This window comes from Tamandua tetradactyla, chromosome 14, assembly GCF_023851605.1.
Source record: "Tamandua tetradactyla isolate mTamTet1 chromosome 14, mTamTet1.pri, whole genome shotgun sequence".
NCBI lineage: Eukaryota > Metazoa > Chordata > Mammalia > Pilosa > Myrmecophagidae > Tamandua > Tamandua tetradactyla.
Window position 1 is genome coordinate 68,081,217 of NC_135340.1, and position 17,126 is coordinate 68,098,342.

At 37.6% G+C, this 17,126-nt stretch overlaps 1 long non-coding RNA gene and 1 pseudogene across 3 annotated transcripts in view; both read left to right on the top strand.

The window, feature by feature from the left end:
* LOC143655162 (uncharacterized) overlaps positions 1 to 17,126 on the top strand; it is a 603,365-nt gene that overhangs the window by 279,036 nt on the left and 307,203 nt on the right. For all 3 annotated transcript variants that reach the window (XR_013162082.1, XR_013162083.1, XR_013162084.1), the window contains exon 4: positions 3,382 to 3,493. This is a non-coding gene — a long non-coding RNA (uncharacterized LOC143655162). The remainder of the gene's footprint in view (positions 1 to 3,381; positions 3,494 to 17,126) is intronic.
* LOC143656522 (growth/differentiation factor 3-like) lies at positions 7 to 1,118 on the top strand (annotated as a pseudogene).

Here is a 17,126-nt window from a genome sequence, read left to right on the forward strand (position 1 = left end):
GTTTCCATGATAGGTATTTAGGACTCTTAAATGTATGCCTGAAATTCAATTTCCCTCCAACCAGGCTCAGAAATGATTATCTGATTTAGAGAGGTTTATTGTAAAGATTAACTGTAGTATGTTCAAGTGACTGGTAAAGAGTAAGTGCTCAATAAATATTCACCAAAGCTAAATCACATGTGACCAGGGTCTGTTAGTCAAAAAATCAACTTCGAGAGATAACATATTGGGCTTCCTTTCTTTCTTCATTTGTTCATTCAATAAATATTTATTGAGGTATTCTGACTTCACCCAGACCAAGGTTTCTTTCTTTATTCCAAGAAACATTCCCAACCCTCCTCTTGCCTACAGTAGTAACCATACTTTAACCTGTCTGCCATCAAAGAAAACGACCAGTTAACAATGACCCAGCTAGACCTGGACTTGGGGCCCAACACTTATTATGACCTGGGACCAAAACTGAAATTGTTTCTGTTTCTGGTTCAGAAACCCTCCATGTGGGGCAAGCCCATCCTTAAGCCAGGTAAACTCTTTGCATTGCATTGCAGTCAGTGCCGTGGCCTTGAGGTGCCCTTCGCTTTAACTTGCTGGGCATATTAACCCCTAGAAGAACTTGGGTTTGTTCCTGGAGATACTTGTCAAAGGAGATAGAGATGTTGAGGTGAATTTTCAGCTTAAGGACATCTGTGCCAGGCTGAGCCACTTCCTTCATGCTTCCCTGATGGTAGTAACCCTCAATCCTGAGCAGTGTCACTCTTCTTCCTGAAAAAGAAGGGCAGCTGTCCCTGCCCCTATGGCTTCTTGCAAGAACCTCTGCCACCGTCATCAGCTATACATCAACTTCCAGGACCTGGGTTGGGACAAGTGGATCATTGCCCTGAGGGGGTTCATGGCAAATTACTGCCCTGGAGAGTGTCCCTTCTCACTAACCACCTCTCTCAAAAGCTCCAATTATGCTTTCATGCAAGCTCTGATGAATGCGCTGACCGAGAGATCCCTTAGGCAGTCTGTATCCTTGCCAAGCTGTCCCCATTTCCGTGCTCTATCAGGACAATGATGACAATGTCATTCTAAGGCATCAAGAGGCTATGGTGGTTGATGAGTGTGGGTGTGGGTAGGCATTTGGAAATTGGAATAGAAGACATGTTCTTAGAAGATGTGTTCTTAGGGTAGACCTTCTACTAAAACTACCTGTTGGTTTAGGACCTCTTGGCCCTGAAAAAAATATACATATATTTATTGAGTTTGGATTATATGCCCAGACACTGTTCTAGGTGCTGGAGAAATAACAGTGGAAAATTTAAAGTCCATAGTTTTAGGAATCTTATATTCTACTCAGGGGGAAGTAGAACAATAAACAAACAGAAAATTGTATTATGGGGCAAGGCGTATAGCAAGAGATAGGGTAAAGGCTATGGTGGAAATGCTGTGGTGGGCCAGAATTTTAAGATGGCCCCTAAGGTTCTTACTCCCTTATTACAATCCCTGTTTATTCCTTGCTCCCTCCCCAACCTTAGTGCAAACAGGACCTGTGAATATGATGGAATGGCATTCCATGGTTAGGTTATATGGCAAAGGTGAAGGTATCCTGAAGATATAATTATGGACCCAGATCAGTTAATGTTGAGTTAATCTATAGGGAGATTATCCTTGATGAGCCTGGCTTAATCAGGTTAGAGAGAAATTCTTTTGCTGGCATAGAAGAAGTAAACAGCCATTTTGTGAATGGTTTATGGAAGAGGTCACCTTGCAAGAATCTGAGAGTTAGCCTCTAGGAGCTAAGAGCAATTCCCAGACATCAAGAAAAGAGGGTCCTCACTCGTAGAGGCACAAGGAAATGAATTCTATCAAAAGTGGGAATGAATTTGGAAGCATATTCTTCCCCAGTTAAGCCTCCTGATGAGAATGGGATCAGGCTGACACCTTGATTGCAGCCATGAAAGACCTTGAGCAGAGGACCCAGGTGAGCTGTACCCAGATTGCTGACTCACAGAAACTGGGAGAAAATAAATATGCATTGTGTTAAGTTGCTAAGTTTGTGGTAATGTGTTATGCAAACTAATACAAATGCTATTTTTAATAGGATGGTCAGGAAATGCTGATCTGATAATGTGAGTTTGGGCAAAAACTTGAAGGCAGTGAGGAACAAGCTATAAAGACATCTCGGGAAGAGCAGAGGAGGGGCATGGTTTAACTTACATTCTAAAAAGGCTATTCTTGCTGGTGTTTGGAGAATAGCATGTGTATCGGAAGAGTGGAGGAGGAGATACTGATTGAGAGAAGATGAATGCTTGAACTGGGATGTTGTAGTGGAAAGTATCAGAATAGGGATACATTTCAAAGAGAGAACCAACAAACTTTGCTAAAGGATTAGATTCGGAATATGAGAGAAAGAGGATTCAAATGAAGCCTCAAAGTTTTTGTATTATGTAACTAACTGGTAGAAAGGCCTGTGATGAGAAGACTAGGGTGGAGTTGGAGGGTGAAGCAAGTTTTAGGGAGAAGTCAAGAATTTGGTTTTGGATATGTGAAGTTTGAGAAGCTATTTAGATATCCAAGTGGATTTTTAAAGGGGACAGATCTCTTTTGTTCTCGCTGCCTCTGTCTCTACCTCTCTCTCTATCACTATCATCTCTATCTCTATCATGTGTCTGTATCTGGAATTCAGGATAGAGATTGGGGATAGAGATAAAAATAGGAAGTACTAGCTATATATGGTATTAAAACCTTAAGACTGAATGAGATAACCCAAGATAGAAAATTCAAACGAAATTGGGCTTGAAAGTCTCAGTAAGAGAATATAATTTCAAAGATGAAGAAACCCCAGTCCAGAGAGACAAAGTGACGTGCCTATGGGCACAGAACTAGTTTTGTTAGTAGAGTATAACAAAACCCAGGCTTGCTCATTCCCAAACCAGAATTTATTTTCACCAAAAGAAAAGATTACTTTTCTCTTGCCTTCCTATCTTGGGTTATCTCATCCAGTCTCAATTTCCTACTCTTAGCAAAGAGCTTTACCCAATCAACAAAGCTTGGCTCTTTCCCTTTTATGCAAGTGCCAGGCACAGAGCTCTGAGGCTTTGCCCCTGCTTTGCGTGCCTCACCACACGATGCTGATTAGATATGATGGCTGGGGCGGGGGATACGGGGGCGTTGGGGGCTTATGTAACAAATGAAAATGTATGCAGCAATGTCTATAAACCTTACCCTAGTAAATTAATAATGAAAAGCCTCTCGTCAAAGTCCTTCTTGTGCTCGATAGCCTGTGGCACATTTGGACTCATCAATAGTTGTTCAACAATATTACAACTTGTTTAAATCTTGGTAAAGTAGTGTTATGTACTATTGTTATTGACTTTCTTTTTCTAATTACCACCAAAGGTGATGGATGATACAGCTCTAATGACCACGTTCTGGAGAGCAAGTGTCTTTGGGTCTCAACTCATTGTTTCTCAGCTGTTCTGAGGGAGGAGACACTCGCTGGTGAAGGCAGGTCAGCTTTTGCAGGTCCACCATATCGGTGCACAGGTGATGTTTGAGACCATTCATAGAGGGACTTTTGTAACTTCTCTGAAGCTAAAGTTTTAGAATCTCTGTGTGAATGTGAGACAAAGTCAAAGCAGGAATCCTAAGGCATGAGGAACTAGTTGTCACCAGCTTCTATGACAGTCCTCAACCCAGATGCACCAGAAACACAATGTTCTTTTTCTTTAATTTTTCTCTAACTTAACTTAATTTCTACTTCAAGCTTCCATTTTGCTGGGTTGACAGAAAGAAATTTCTTTCCCTTCCCCTTTCTTAGGATAGAGTCTAAGTTTTTTTTTGAGGCATTGTTATGTGGTTCCAAGGCATGACAGGGTTACATGTGGACTTTGACTTTGCATGTGGACTTTGACTTTGTTTGATCTGTATTTCTGATGAGATATCCAGTTTTTCATCAGGTCCTCTGATATTGGTATCCCTATGGCTACCCATGATATTTTCACTTTTCCTTTCATGGCTCCTTCAGACCTAGTGGCTCTTTCTGCTATTCTTGTGCATGGGAATTATTCTACTCTTTCTTGCCATCTGGAACATGGAGATCTCTGTGAACTGCCTAAGGAGCTGGATATCTGGAAACATTGTTCCCCCTCCTCTCTCTGACCTCTGGGTTCTGCCAGGATCCCATTTTCTAGTAAGAGACAACATTAAATTTCATCACTTTTCCTTCTGTTGTAAAATCTTGCATTTTCTCTCTTGGAAACCCCTTTACTATTCAGATACCACATCCGTCCAAATTTTTATTCATGCCCAGAGTCCTCTCCAGTTCCCCAAGTGTTGCCTTTTGGAATTCAGAGCTAGGAGGACCCCCTTTCTGTAAAATTTGTCCTGAGATAACAGCACGGTACAGTTTAGTTGCTCGAAGAAAAAAATGGAAAAATACCAGGAAATAAAAAGTAATTGGCTGACAAAAATAAAATCATACCACAACAGATACTAGTGGAAACTAGATTTCATTTTCCCCTTCCAGGTCCCTGGACAGCATTCTAATAGCTGGATTCCACTTCTTTTCTATGAAGATAGATACTATTGTCAGCCAATTATAAAAGGACAAAAGAAGTTAGTGACTCTTGAAAACCTTCCCTAATTCTTTTATTGCATATTTATAATTTAGTAATGGTGAATGGATCAAGTAATTACTGCTTCATCTGAATCCTCACTGTTTTTTGTTTTTTTGCATGGGCAGGCTCTGGGAATCGAACCTGGGTCTCTGGCATGGCAGGCGAGAACTCTGCCTGCTGAACCACCATGGCCCACCCCTCACTATTTTTTATTGTCTGTTGTAGTTATGTCTTGACTTCTCTTATGAGGTAGTTGAGTTTTTTGAAAAAAGGATATATTTCCGATTTATCTTTGTATACCCAGCATACTGTGTGTATACGATGGATTAGCAAGTCCACTGTATTGGGGCACAGGTGATGTTTGAGATCACTCAACATGCTTTTTGAATCAACAATCACTAGGGTCTTAAGAAAAGAAAATTTGGAAATGGTGCTCATTGGTTATGAAGGATTATGATTTTGGATGTCATTCATTTAATCATTTTATATATATTTTCATTCATCAGTTATTTATAGAATAACTATAATGTTTTAGGACCTGTAATAGCTGCTAAAGATGAAGAGATTAACAAGGCCCAGTTGAGTCTTTGAGTTCATTCTCGTGGAATTCACCTGTCTTAACTGACCCAAACAGCTGAATAGACTCCATTCTTTGTGTGTACCATAGTATAACAAGTTTTGTAGAAAGTACGTGTGGGTTTTTCCCCTAACCTTTAGCTATCACATACAATGCTGAAATGTAAAAAACATACGTAAAAATCATTTAACACAGATACATGTATAATACTTATAGGGGTGTATGTAGGAGAATCTCCCAAATTATCCCACTATAAAACACTTTCATTAGTAACATATGAGAATTCACATCTACTTCTAAACATCCCAAAGCCATTATTTTTGGACCTTCAGTAGTTTCTTTATCCTAAAATTCAAATCTCAGGATGCATACATTTAGCAGGAACTCCAAGTTCTATGGATAGGATCACTATTTCCCAAAGTTTGTTCTGCAGAACACAATCCTGCAAGATTGTGGTAGAATCCTACGGTCACATAAATGCCACATACCATGTCTGCCTCTTGCAGAATTACAATGCACTCTATAACAATAAAGAAACTTGTTTTATTGTATTTAATCCCAGTAATTCCCAAATTTATTTGACCACAGAACCACTTTTTTAACCTATTAGCATCTCTTGTAACATGCAAACATACACAATCTGCATGTGCATATATACACATGAACACATACATTCTTTGAGTAACCTTCTAAGGAACATTAATTAATGCACTACTCAAACTCTTCAGATGTTCTCAGTAAGGAAACTTCATTCTTTCCTGAATGTCATTTATGAGAGTCTGACAGGTTAAGAATTCTCTTCATTTCCTCATTTTGCTTGCAGACAAAGTAGACATATTCATGATTTACTGGCCTGTCAACAGCTGCAGCCACCAGCTAGTAGAGCTGAGAATACTGAAAGGGGCTGCTAGTGTGGATGAACTAAGAATTGACGATTTCATCTCCCAGCTCTGGTATTGGTAATTGGTGTTGAGTTTCCTTCTCCTGAGACTTGGAATAATGGAAACTACTTAGTAGTAGAATAAAACTAAACTAAACCAAAGAAAATTAAGTTTCACAGTATACTGGTCTTAGAGGATGCTTCAACACAAAAAGGGTTCATGGTCTAATAAGTATAAAAAGTATTGCACTGTTGGAGATATAAGCGTGTTAAAAGACTGTGAAATCTTGCAGTAAATTAACTTTATTTAAACTAGCATTTCCTAAACGTTTTGAACCCTAGAACCCCTTTTGTTGTATTAACATTCTATCAGACTACGGAATATACTTGAGGAAAGGCTGACTACCTACCTCATTCTTAAAGGATGAGGTGACAACTCAGGGAAATGAGATAACTTATCAAACCCACTTTCTTGAATTTGACCAGTTTTGCTTATTGGCTTTTTGCCTTTTCTTCTCATTTCTATTCCTCTTTCATTAAAACGCATACACATACACATGTGCACACACACACACACACGCACACACACAAAACCAAGCACCCAGTACCATGAAATAATATGTCAAGGAGTTTAGGAAAGAGTTGTTTAAATATCCAGCTATCTGATATTTACTACTGAATTGTCTGAACAATTGTCTGTGTAATCAGGGATGTAGCACCAAATGTCATTTAAAATTTGTTTGAATCCAATTGCCTTTTGAACCAAAGCTTAGTTTTATGTATATGTTTGCTTTCCTAGGTTGAAATACCACAATTTCAGATAATGGCTGACTTATTTGCCCTTTTCATAGACACTGGCTTTCTTTGTTACTTGAAACTTGATTTAAGTATATATTTATTCCAAGCCCATTTAAAAAATTATCCACGTCCTTAAGCTTCACTGAACCACTGCTCCAACCTTTGTAGAGAGTATAAAATTGTCCAATTTCTTCTGTCATCTTTCTTTCTGTCCAGACATTCATCCTTTCTTTCATCCATCCAACAGGCATTTATTGAACACAGGTGCTAGGCATTGAGCTAAATGTCACAGAGACAGGAGGGTGAATAAACATGGTTTCTGACCTGGTGCAGCTGGCATTTTAGCTGAGGAATATGAATCCCTCTGACTGAGGCTCGGTAAGGTAAGGGAGCAGGGCTGCTGTGTCTGAACACACAGAGAGTGCTCTGCACAACTCCAGGGGGCACCACCTACATAGACCGTGATGTAGTGGATACTTATGGAGCTGTGCCAACAGAAGCCCTGTACAAAAGAGCTGTGGGAAGGCATTTTAGCCCCTAGTTATTGTTTTTCTGACCTAGCTCCAGGAAATTGTGTATGGATGGAGTTAGAGGAGGGGAAGAAATAGTTTCTGTTGTGAAAAACAGAATCCTGTGCATAATGGTGGTTGCCATTTTTTATAGTAACTCTTAGTTAGGGGAGATATACTGGTGTCATGGCCAATATATATATTTTTTATTAGGGAAGTTGTAGGATTATAGGAAAATCATGTGAGAAATAAGAGTCCCCTACCCCATCACAGTTTTTTTCTTATTATTAACACTTTGCATTAGTGTGGCACCTTTGCTGCAATTGATGAAACAATATTATTATTATACTACTATTAACTATTGTTCTAGTTTGCTAACTGCCTGAATGCAATATATCAGAAATGGAATGACTTTTAAAAAGAGGAATTTAATAAGCTGCTAGTTGACAGATCTAAGGCCGAGAAAATGTCCCAATTAAAACAAGTCCCTAGAAATGTCCACTAGGGCATCCAGGGAAAGATACCTTGGTTCAAGAAGGCCGATGAGGTTTCTCTCTCAAGTGGAAATGCACATGGCAAACACAGTCAGAGTTTCTCTCTCAGCTGGAAGGGTACATGGCGAACACAGCATCATCTGCTAGCTGTCTCTCCTGGTTTCCTGTTTCATGAAACTTCCTGGGAGATGTTTTCCTTCTTCATCTCCAAAGGTTGATGGCTGTGGACTCTGCTTCGTGATGCTGCAGCATTCTCTGTCTCTCTGAATCTCCCATTCTCTTTTATAGGACTCCAGAAACTTATCAAGACCCACCCAAATGGGTGGAGACTTGTCATCACCTAATTCAGCTTAACAACCACTCTTGATTAAATCATATCTCCAGGGAGATGATCTGATTATAGTTTCAAACATACAGTATTGAATAGGGATTATTCTGCCTTTATGAAATGGGATTTTGATTAAAACATGGTTTTTCTAGGTGACATACATCCTTTCAAACCAGCATAACTATAGTCCATAGTTCAACATTAGCATTCACTGCATCGCACAGAACTATGGTTTTTTAATCTTATTTTTTAATTAGCGACGTCTGTTTCCATCACCCCAACAGAAACTCTATATTAATTAAACATTCACTTCCCATTCCTGCCCCTGGTAACCTAAATTCTAATTTCTGACTATGAATTTGCTTTGCTTACTTTATTTCATATTGCTGAGCTCATATGACATTTGTCCTTTCATGCCTAGCTTATTTCACCCAATGTGATGTCTTCAAGGTTCCTTTGGGTTGTCATATGTATCAGAACGTCATTCCTTTTTTTTTTAGAAAATATGTTCAATTTTATCATTCCAAAACAAAATTTAAACTATTTCATTTTCTTATTGAAACCTCCCATCACCAACAACTTGCTTATTCTTTCTTGCAGCAATACCATTATTTGACCTCATAAAGATTGTCATTATCATGATTTCTCTTAGTTCTCATTATCTAACAGATCTCTTCTTGTCTCGCTACCTTTCCTACCCAGCAGAATCCCATGACTGATCATCTGAACTTCGTCCTCCCTAGTTGGAACAGTCTGGGTCTAGCCAAGAAAGGAGAAGTCACACTGGCTATTTAAAACATAGAATTTTATATAGATAATTAATAGCACATGATGGGTGAGCTGAAAAGCCAATCAGGGGATGGTGAGACACTTTAGAAATTAGCAAGAGTAGAAAGCCTCTACCACCCCCAGGGCTGGAAGGAAAATGTCAAAGGGTGGTATTACTAAAGTTCAGAAACCAGGACCAATTGTGAAGGAATAAGAACTATGGTAAGGATTGTTTGGCAGGTGCTGGGATCATAGTGAAGTTTGCTTCTTGAGGGTGGGAAAACTTCATTTGCTTTTACAGCTGAATAATATTCCATGACATGTGTATACCACATTTTGTTTACCCATTCATCTGTTGATGGGCAGTTGAGTTGCTTCCATCTTTTGTCTATTGTAAATAATATTGTGAATAAATGTCACTTTGAATATCGGTATGCAAATATCTGAGTCCCTGTTTTCAGTTATCACTTATTAAAAAAACCCAAGAAATCACTGATAAAAATGTATCTAAAAAATTCCCAAATATTTAGAAAATTAAGATATATGCTTTAAAATAATCCATGGATGAAAGAAGAAATCATGATGGACATTTGAAAATATTTTGAACTGAATGATGCTGCATTTTTTTTTTTTTTTTTTTTTTTTTTTTTTAAAGGAAAGACAGAGAGAAGGAAGGAAGGATAGAAGGAAGGAAGGAAGGAAGAAAGGGAAACATTTTTAAACATTTTCTTGTTTTATTGTATTCTGTTTCTCCGTTTTTTGTTACATGGGCTGGGGCCGGGAATCGAACCGAGGTCCTCCGGCATAGCAGGCAAGCACTTTGCCCGCTGAGCCACCGCGGCCCCACCCAATGCTGCATTTTTTATATATCAATATGGACGGACAAAGGAAGAGAGAGAGAGAGCGAGAGAGAGCATAAATGAGTCAGAGAAAGCAAGTAAACAATGTCATGAATAAAAAAGGCATCATCACCCCAGATTCTACAGATATTAAAATGATAATATAAACTATTAGGAATAACTTTGTAGCAATATATTTGAAAATTAGATGAAATGGAAAGTCTTAAAGAAATATAACTTATATCTTGATAAAAGATATCAAGAGAAAGAGAAAATCTGAATAGTCTTTTATCTAGTAAGGGAATTGAATGTATAATTAGGATTTTTCCCACAAAGAAAACTCCAGGCTCAGATGGCTAATCAGAAAATTCCATGAAACATTTAGGAACAAAATAACTCCAATCTGGGGGTGCAAAGGTAGTTCAGTGGTAGAATTCCAGCCTGCCATGCAGGAGACCCAGATTCGATTCCCAGCTCATGCACTTCCCAAACAAACAAAGAAATCACCAAAACAAACAAACAAAAAATTCAACAAATGGTGCCACAATAATGGGATGCTCACATGGAGAAAGAATGAAATGTGACCCTGCCATACAGCATACAAAAAACAAAGACAAAAAAACCTCCAGTCTTACATAAAAGATAAAATATACTTGACACATTTATGAATGTAAAGCTCATCTCATTCATGCATGGAGATGAAAAAAAAAGACAAAAAAACCCAACCCTAAAACCTAATGAAAATATTAGCAAATCAAATTCAGTAATGTATAATAAGGAATGCAGATTCATTTAGCATTTTGAAATTATTTAATTCACTTAACAAAATAAGTGATTTAAGAAATCTGACCATCCCAATAGATTCAGAAATTGCATCTGACAAAATTTAATATCTATTCATAATTAAAAACATTTTAGGAAATTGGAGATGGAGGAAAATTTCCTTAATATGATAAAGAGTTTCTGTAAAAAATACAGTAAATATCATATTCAGTAATCAAAAGCTCTTCCTTGAGATCAGGGATGATGTAAAGATGTCCAGTATCACTTGTCTTCAGCACTGAATGTGAAATGCTATTTAGTGTAGAAAGACAAGGAGAAAACAAAGAAAAAAGAGTTATTCAAAGATGATATGATTTTGTGTAGAAAATTCAAAAGAATATATACATAACTTATGATTAACAAATGACTTAGCAAGGTTACTTGGATAAAAAAGTCAATATTGAAAATTCAACTCTGTTTCTATGTATCTGCAATAAACAGCTAGAAAATGGAATAAATATATATCATTTACAATGGCATAAAAATATGCTGGTTACCTAGAAGCAGATCTAAGAAATGATATGCAAAACCTCTAAGTAAATAAGTATAAAAGATAACTGATAAAAATTAAAAAGAAGATATAAATAAATGGATGGAAAAATCATGTCTATGGATTGAAAAACTCAAAATAATAAAGGTTTTAATGCTTTCCAAACTGATTTTTTCAATTCAATCCCAGTAATAATCAGTTCCCAATAGAAATCTTATTTTTAGTGGAAGTAAATAAACTGATTCTAAAATGTACATGGAAATGCAAAAGTCCAAGAATAGCCAGACATTCTGGAAGAAGAACAAGTGGGAAGACAATGAGTATCAACAAATGGAATAGTGAAATATGATAGAAGGTGGAAAAATAAACAACATGTTTATTTTATAAATATAGTGGACACTATATTTTTGACAGAGGTAGCATTTCAAAATGATGTGGAAAGATTAGTCTTATTAATAAGTGGTGCTGGGAAAAATGGATAAAAAAAGCCATGGAAAGAACGAAACTTGATCCTTTTAGCACATCATACCTAAAATTTAACTCTAGGTTGATTATAGATCCAAATGTGAGAAGCAAAACATTAATATTCTAAAGTATAGCATAGGAGAATAACATTATCATCTGGGATAAGAAAAATATTAACTATAGAATAAAAGGATGACAAATATAACCACATTAAAGTTAAGATCCATTTTTCATTAAAAGAGTGAAAAGACAGAGAGAAAAAGATACTTGCAATACATTTTACTTACAAAGGGCTTGTATTCAGAATGGAAAAAAAAAAAAAAAAGAAAAGAGAAATAACCCCAACCCAATAGACAAATGGAAAGAGTAGTGAAAAGTCACTACAAAAAACATAAAATTCAAATAGTGAAGACCTTCAAAAATGCACTCATCCTCCTTAGTTGTCAGCAAATTAAACCTATAAGAAGATACCACTAACTGTCTAACAGAATGGTTAAATTAACAGGACTGACAAATGCCTAGTGTTTGTGAGGATGTGGGGCAATTGAAACTCATATGCACTGGAGTGTGTGGTGGTACAACCACTTTGGATAAACAGTTTGGCATTATTTATTAAAAATGAAAATACACATATCCTATGACCCGGCACTTCAGTAAATTCTAGATATATACCCCACATAAATGCAAGCACACATGTACCAGGAGACATACACAGAAATGTTCGCAGCAGCATTATTCTAATAGCCAGTCCAAATGTCCTATTTAGAATAGATATATAAATCATGGTATATTTATACTGGGAATTATTATACAACCATGAAAACGATATATAAGTACAACAACATGGATGCATCTTATTAATATAATGAGTGAATGAAGGTGGATATGAAAGCATACCCATCTTGTCCATTTGTGTAGTGTTTAAATCACAAGGAAGGCTGAACTGTGGTGTTTGTTGTGGCACCCTTGATGAGGAGATTTGGGGAGGATGAATTGGCCGTGGAAACCAGGATTGCCTTTTGGAGGGGAAGGAGTTGGTGGTTAGATGAAAGCTTGGTGTGTGTGGTAGATTGAATTATGTACCACGATTTAGACCTGCTTTTGGGCTTGATCAGCAGTCCTTTGGGTATGACTCCATTGTAGATAGGATCTCTTGAAGATGTTATTTTGGTTAAGGTGTGGCCTAACTGAATGAGGTTTACTGAAGTCCTTATGAGCAGAATGAAATTCAGACCTACAGAGAAAAAGCCATAGGAAAGAGCTGGGAGCCAGAAGCCGAGGGAACCCAGAAGAGAAAGGAGAGGACCTTTTCATGTGATGAGAAAGCCAAGGAACCCAAGGTGAGCCAGAACTCTACTGACTCCAGGAGGAAACAAGCCTTCTCGCCTCCAAAATCTTGAGCCAATAAATTCCTGCTGTTTAAACAAAAACCAGTTTGTGGGATTTGTCATAGCATTTGTAATATAAGATACAACTAAGACACAGTGGAAATTCACTGATATATATTTGTATCTCATGTATTTTCCAGAAAACAGTTTAAAAAGGAAAAAAGTATGCACATATCTTTTGACCCAACAATTCCACCATTAGCTATTTATTTCATAGGTATACTTGTATTTGAGTGAAATAACATATGTTTCAGGATACTCATTGCAATGTTATTTGCATTATCAAAAGATTAGAATCAACTGAAATGTCTTTTAATAGAGACCAGTTATGTAATTTAACAGAGACCAGTAATATAATTTGTGAATGAGCCGTACAATAATATACTAAACAGCTGTTAAAAAAGAGAATGACATAGCACTATGGATAGTTACCTGGAAAGCTCTTCAAAATATATAATTTAAGTAAAGGAAAAACAGGGTTCAGACTAGAGTGTGCCAAATTTGTGTGTAAGAAAAATGCATAGAATATTTTTCAAACTAATAGTGATTTCCTTTGTGAGCTGAAGACAGGGAGGGAAGAAAAATTTATGCAATGAATACCACTTTAACTACTTTTTAGTTTTGTATATGTATGTGTTACCTAGAACATTTTGAAGTAAAATATTGGAAAAATGAATAAAAAATTATCCCACTGGTCAGGTATTTTTTAGGCCTTTAACATACAAAATACTCACAGCCATTGGTATTTATACCAATTTTTCAGAGACTAAGAGAAATTAAGAGCCTTGTCTTACATCACTCAGTGAATAGGGAGTGGACTTGGGGCTCAAACCCAAGCCTACCAGAAAAGAACTTCCGCCTATTAAAAAATAGGAGCCTTGACTTGCTTAGCTCAAGCCATCTGGAAATCTGTAATGAACCAATAATACCAGATACTTTGCGCTAAAATTAGATTAAAAGTAGTTATTATGTGTTTTCATAGTTTTTTTTTTGGGGGGGGGCATGGGCTGGGAATTGAACCCGGGTCTCCTGCGTAGCAGTCAAGCATTCCACCACTGAACAGACCACGCACCCTCATAGTTCTTTTGATTCCATTAGAATTGCTCAATGATAACTGCCAAGTGAAACAAAATGGAAATATAGGCTGAAGTTTGGAAATTAAGGTTTCCTGTAGAATATTCTAATGTGTAATACTACTCACCTCTCTTGGTTGGCTACCTGACAAACTGGATTCATTTGCTGACTTGTGCTTTGACTATATTTTACTCTCTGGACATATACTTTTCTTAATGTTCTAATGTTTTTATAACTTTGATATATAAACCTACCAAGATTCCGTCTATAAAATCATACTTTATTTTACATATAGCATTCATCAGAATCTGTCTCCTACATTCTTATCACCATATTGAAGAAAAACAAACATGAAAACAGATGATTACAGTACAGCATAATATGAAAAGTGCGTTAATAGCGTATGTACAAGACATCATGGGAACCTAGAGGGGGAAAACGAAGACTTCTGGGGTGGGGGAAGTCAGTGAAGTCTTCACGGAGGAGGTGATGTTTCGGTGGAGTCTGTGAGGAGGTGATGTTTCGGTGGAGTCTGTGAGGAGGTGGAGTTTCAGTGGAGTCTGTGAGGAGGTGATGTTTCAGTGGAGTCTGTGAGGAGGTGATGTTTCAGTGGAGTCTGAGGAGGTGATGTTTCAGTGGAGTCTGTGAGGAGGTGATGTTTCAGTGGAGTCTGAGGAGGTGATGTTTCAGTGGAGTCTGTGAGGAGGTGATGTTTCGGTGGAGTCTGTGAGGAGGTGGAGTTTCAGTGGAGTCTGTGAGGAGGTGGAGTTTCAGTGGAGTCTGTGAGGAGGTGATGTTTCAGTGGAGTCTGTGAGGAGGTGATGTTTCAGTGGAGTCTGAGGAGGTGATGTTTCAGTGGAGTCTGTGAGGAGGTGATGTTTCAGTGGAGTCTGTGAGGAGGTGATGTTTCAGTGGAGTCTGAGGAGGTGATGTTTCAGTGGAGTCTGTGAGGAGGTGATGTTTCAGTGGAGTCTGTGAGGAGGTGATGTTTCAGTGGAGTCTGTGAGGAGGTGGAGTTTTTCACTGGATAGGGCAAGAAGAAGAGCAATTCAGAGGGGGAGAAATAAATTGAGTAAACTCAGGGAGATCTGAAAGAACCTTCCTTAATCTTCTCCATTTGTAATATAAGATACAACTACTCAAGTTATTTGTTTTATGAAGAGAAATTGGATTGCTCAATTGTTAAAACTTTTAACGTCACTCCAGTTTCTTCAGAAGACAAATTATTTGGTCTTAAAATACTCTTTCTATTGTCTCCTCTTACAATTATCCCTTGACATTGAACTATACTAACTTGGTTAAACTGGGAAGTATATTTCCCAGAACCCCTTCCTTGTATGGCTCCTGATTAAAGTTCAAAGAAGAATTTGAGTAAGACTTGGAAGGTAGGGGAGAAGAAGTAGTGATTAGTCCTGGAATTCTGTCATGGAGGGATAAGAACCTGACAAGTTCCCACTGATGCTGGCTTTCTTCCAGCCTGCATATAGCTCATCTTTCCAGCTGCTGGCCCTGCGACCACTGACGGTCTCAAGTCCACTACCAGACTCTTGGCTGTGGACACACAGAGGTGGCAGCTCTGCAGAGAAAATATCTTGTGTAGTCCAATCCTAAAAATGTTTTAGGGTTCTTGGGGTTTCACCTTACTGGCTGGATGGATTGGCTTCTTGGATTTCCCCTGTAAGCTCTGACTCCTCTTCCCTTGCTAGTGCACCAAGTGGACTGGTTAATGACTTTTCTTTTGATCTCCTTACTCTCCACAGACTTCACTTTCCTAGTTCCTCTCACATTTGTATGAGGTTTAATTCCTAAAATAAGTCCCTTGTTCCTATAATACTCACGGTGTCTCTGAACCTTGACCCTGGCTGATAATAGGGAGGTTTCTTGAACAGGCCATAAGCTTGGCCGAGAGTACTCCTCCACCCCTTACTCTTCCCTTCCTAGCATAGCAGACTCCTGTATGTTTTTCAAGGCTCGGCTTAAATGTGTCTTTTAATGTGAAATCTTCTAGAGTCTTCCTCCTATCCAGTTTTCCACTTCAGTTAGTGGTCCTGAAACACTTTACTTCCCACTTGCATTACAGCTTAGTGTTTGTAAATCTGTCACCACTATTAGACTGTGAGCCCTTTAAGGTCAAGGGACATGTCTTTACTTTTCTTTCCTGTTCCTCATGCAATGCTGTGCCCAGCTTTAGGAATCAATTTGAGCTTGCTGACGTGCATATGCAATATAGGAGTTTCTTCTAAATCCTTAAGAATTAGGTCATTGAAAGTTCTAATGGTTGAGGATAGGATGATCTTATAGGAAAAAGAATTGGGGAATTGTGAAAGTGGGTGGATTCACAAAGATCATTTTAACTATTTTCTGATACCAAAGTAAAATCTACTATTAACATACTAAACTAAAAAGAATATACTAAATAAAGAGAATATCAATAACATTATTCATTATTAGTTGATTATAAAAATAATGTGAGTTAATTACAATTTGCCATTCTTAGCTTACTGAAAAATATTTTAGGATTCTCTGTACTTTTGTTTTTGTGTGTATGCAATTTTTTTCTTTGTTAGAGAAGTGTGGGTTTACAGAGCATTCATTCATAAAATACCGGATTCCCATACATCAACCCCACCACCATCACTTTGCATTTGGTGTGGAGCATTTATTATAATTGATGCTAGCATATTTTAATAATTGTACTATTAATTAAAGTCCATGGTTTAATTTAGGGTTCACTGTGTAGTGTAGTTCCATGGACTTTTAAAAAAACTTTTATTTTGAAACCATTTATACATCTTAACATTACCTCTTTAATCACATTCAGATGTATATTTCAGACATTCACAATGTTGTACTACCATCACCACCATCCATTACCAAAATATTTCCATTATTCCAAATAAGAACCATGCACATTTTAAGCCTTAACTTCCCATTCTCTGTCCCCACTCTGTCCCCTGGTATCCTATATTCTGGATCATCACTCTATGAGTTTGCTTACTCTCATTGTTGCAGATCAGTGAGATCATACAATCTTTGTTCTTTTGTATCTGGCTGATTTCACTCAACATGTCATCTTCAAGGCTAATCCATGTT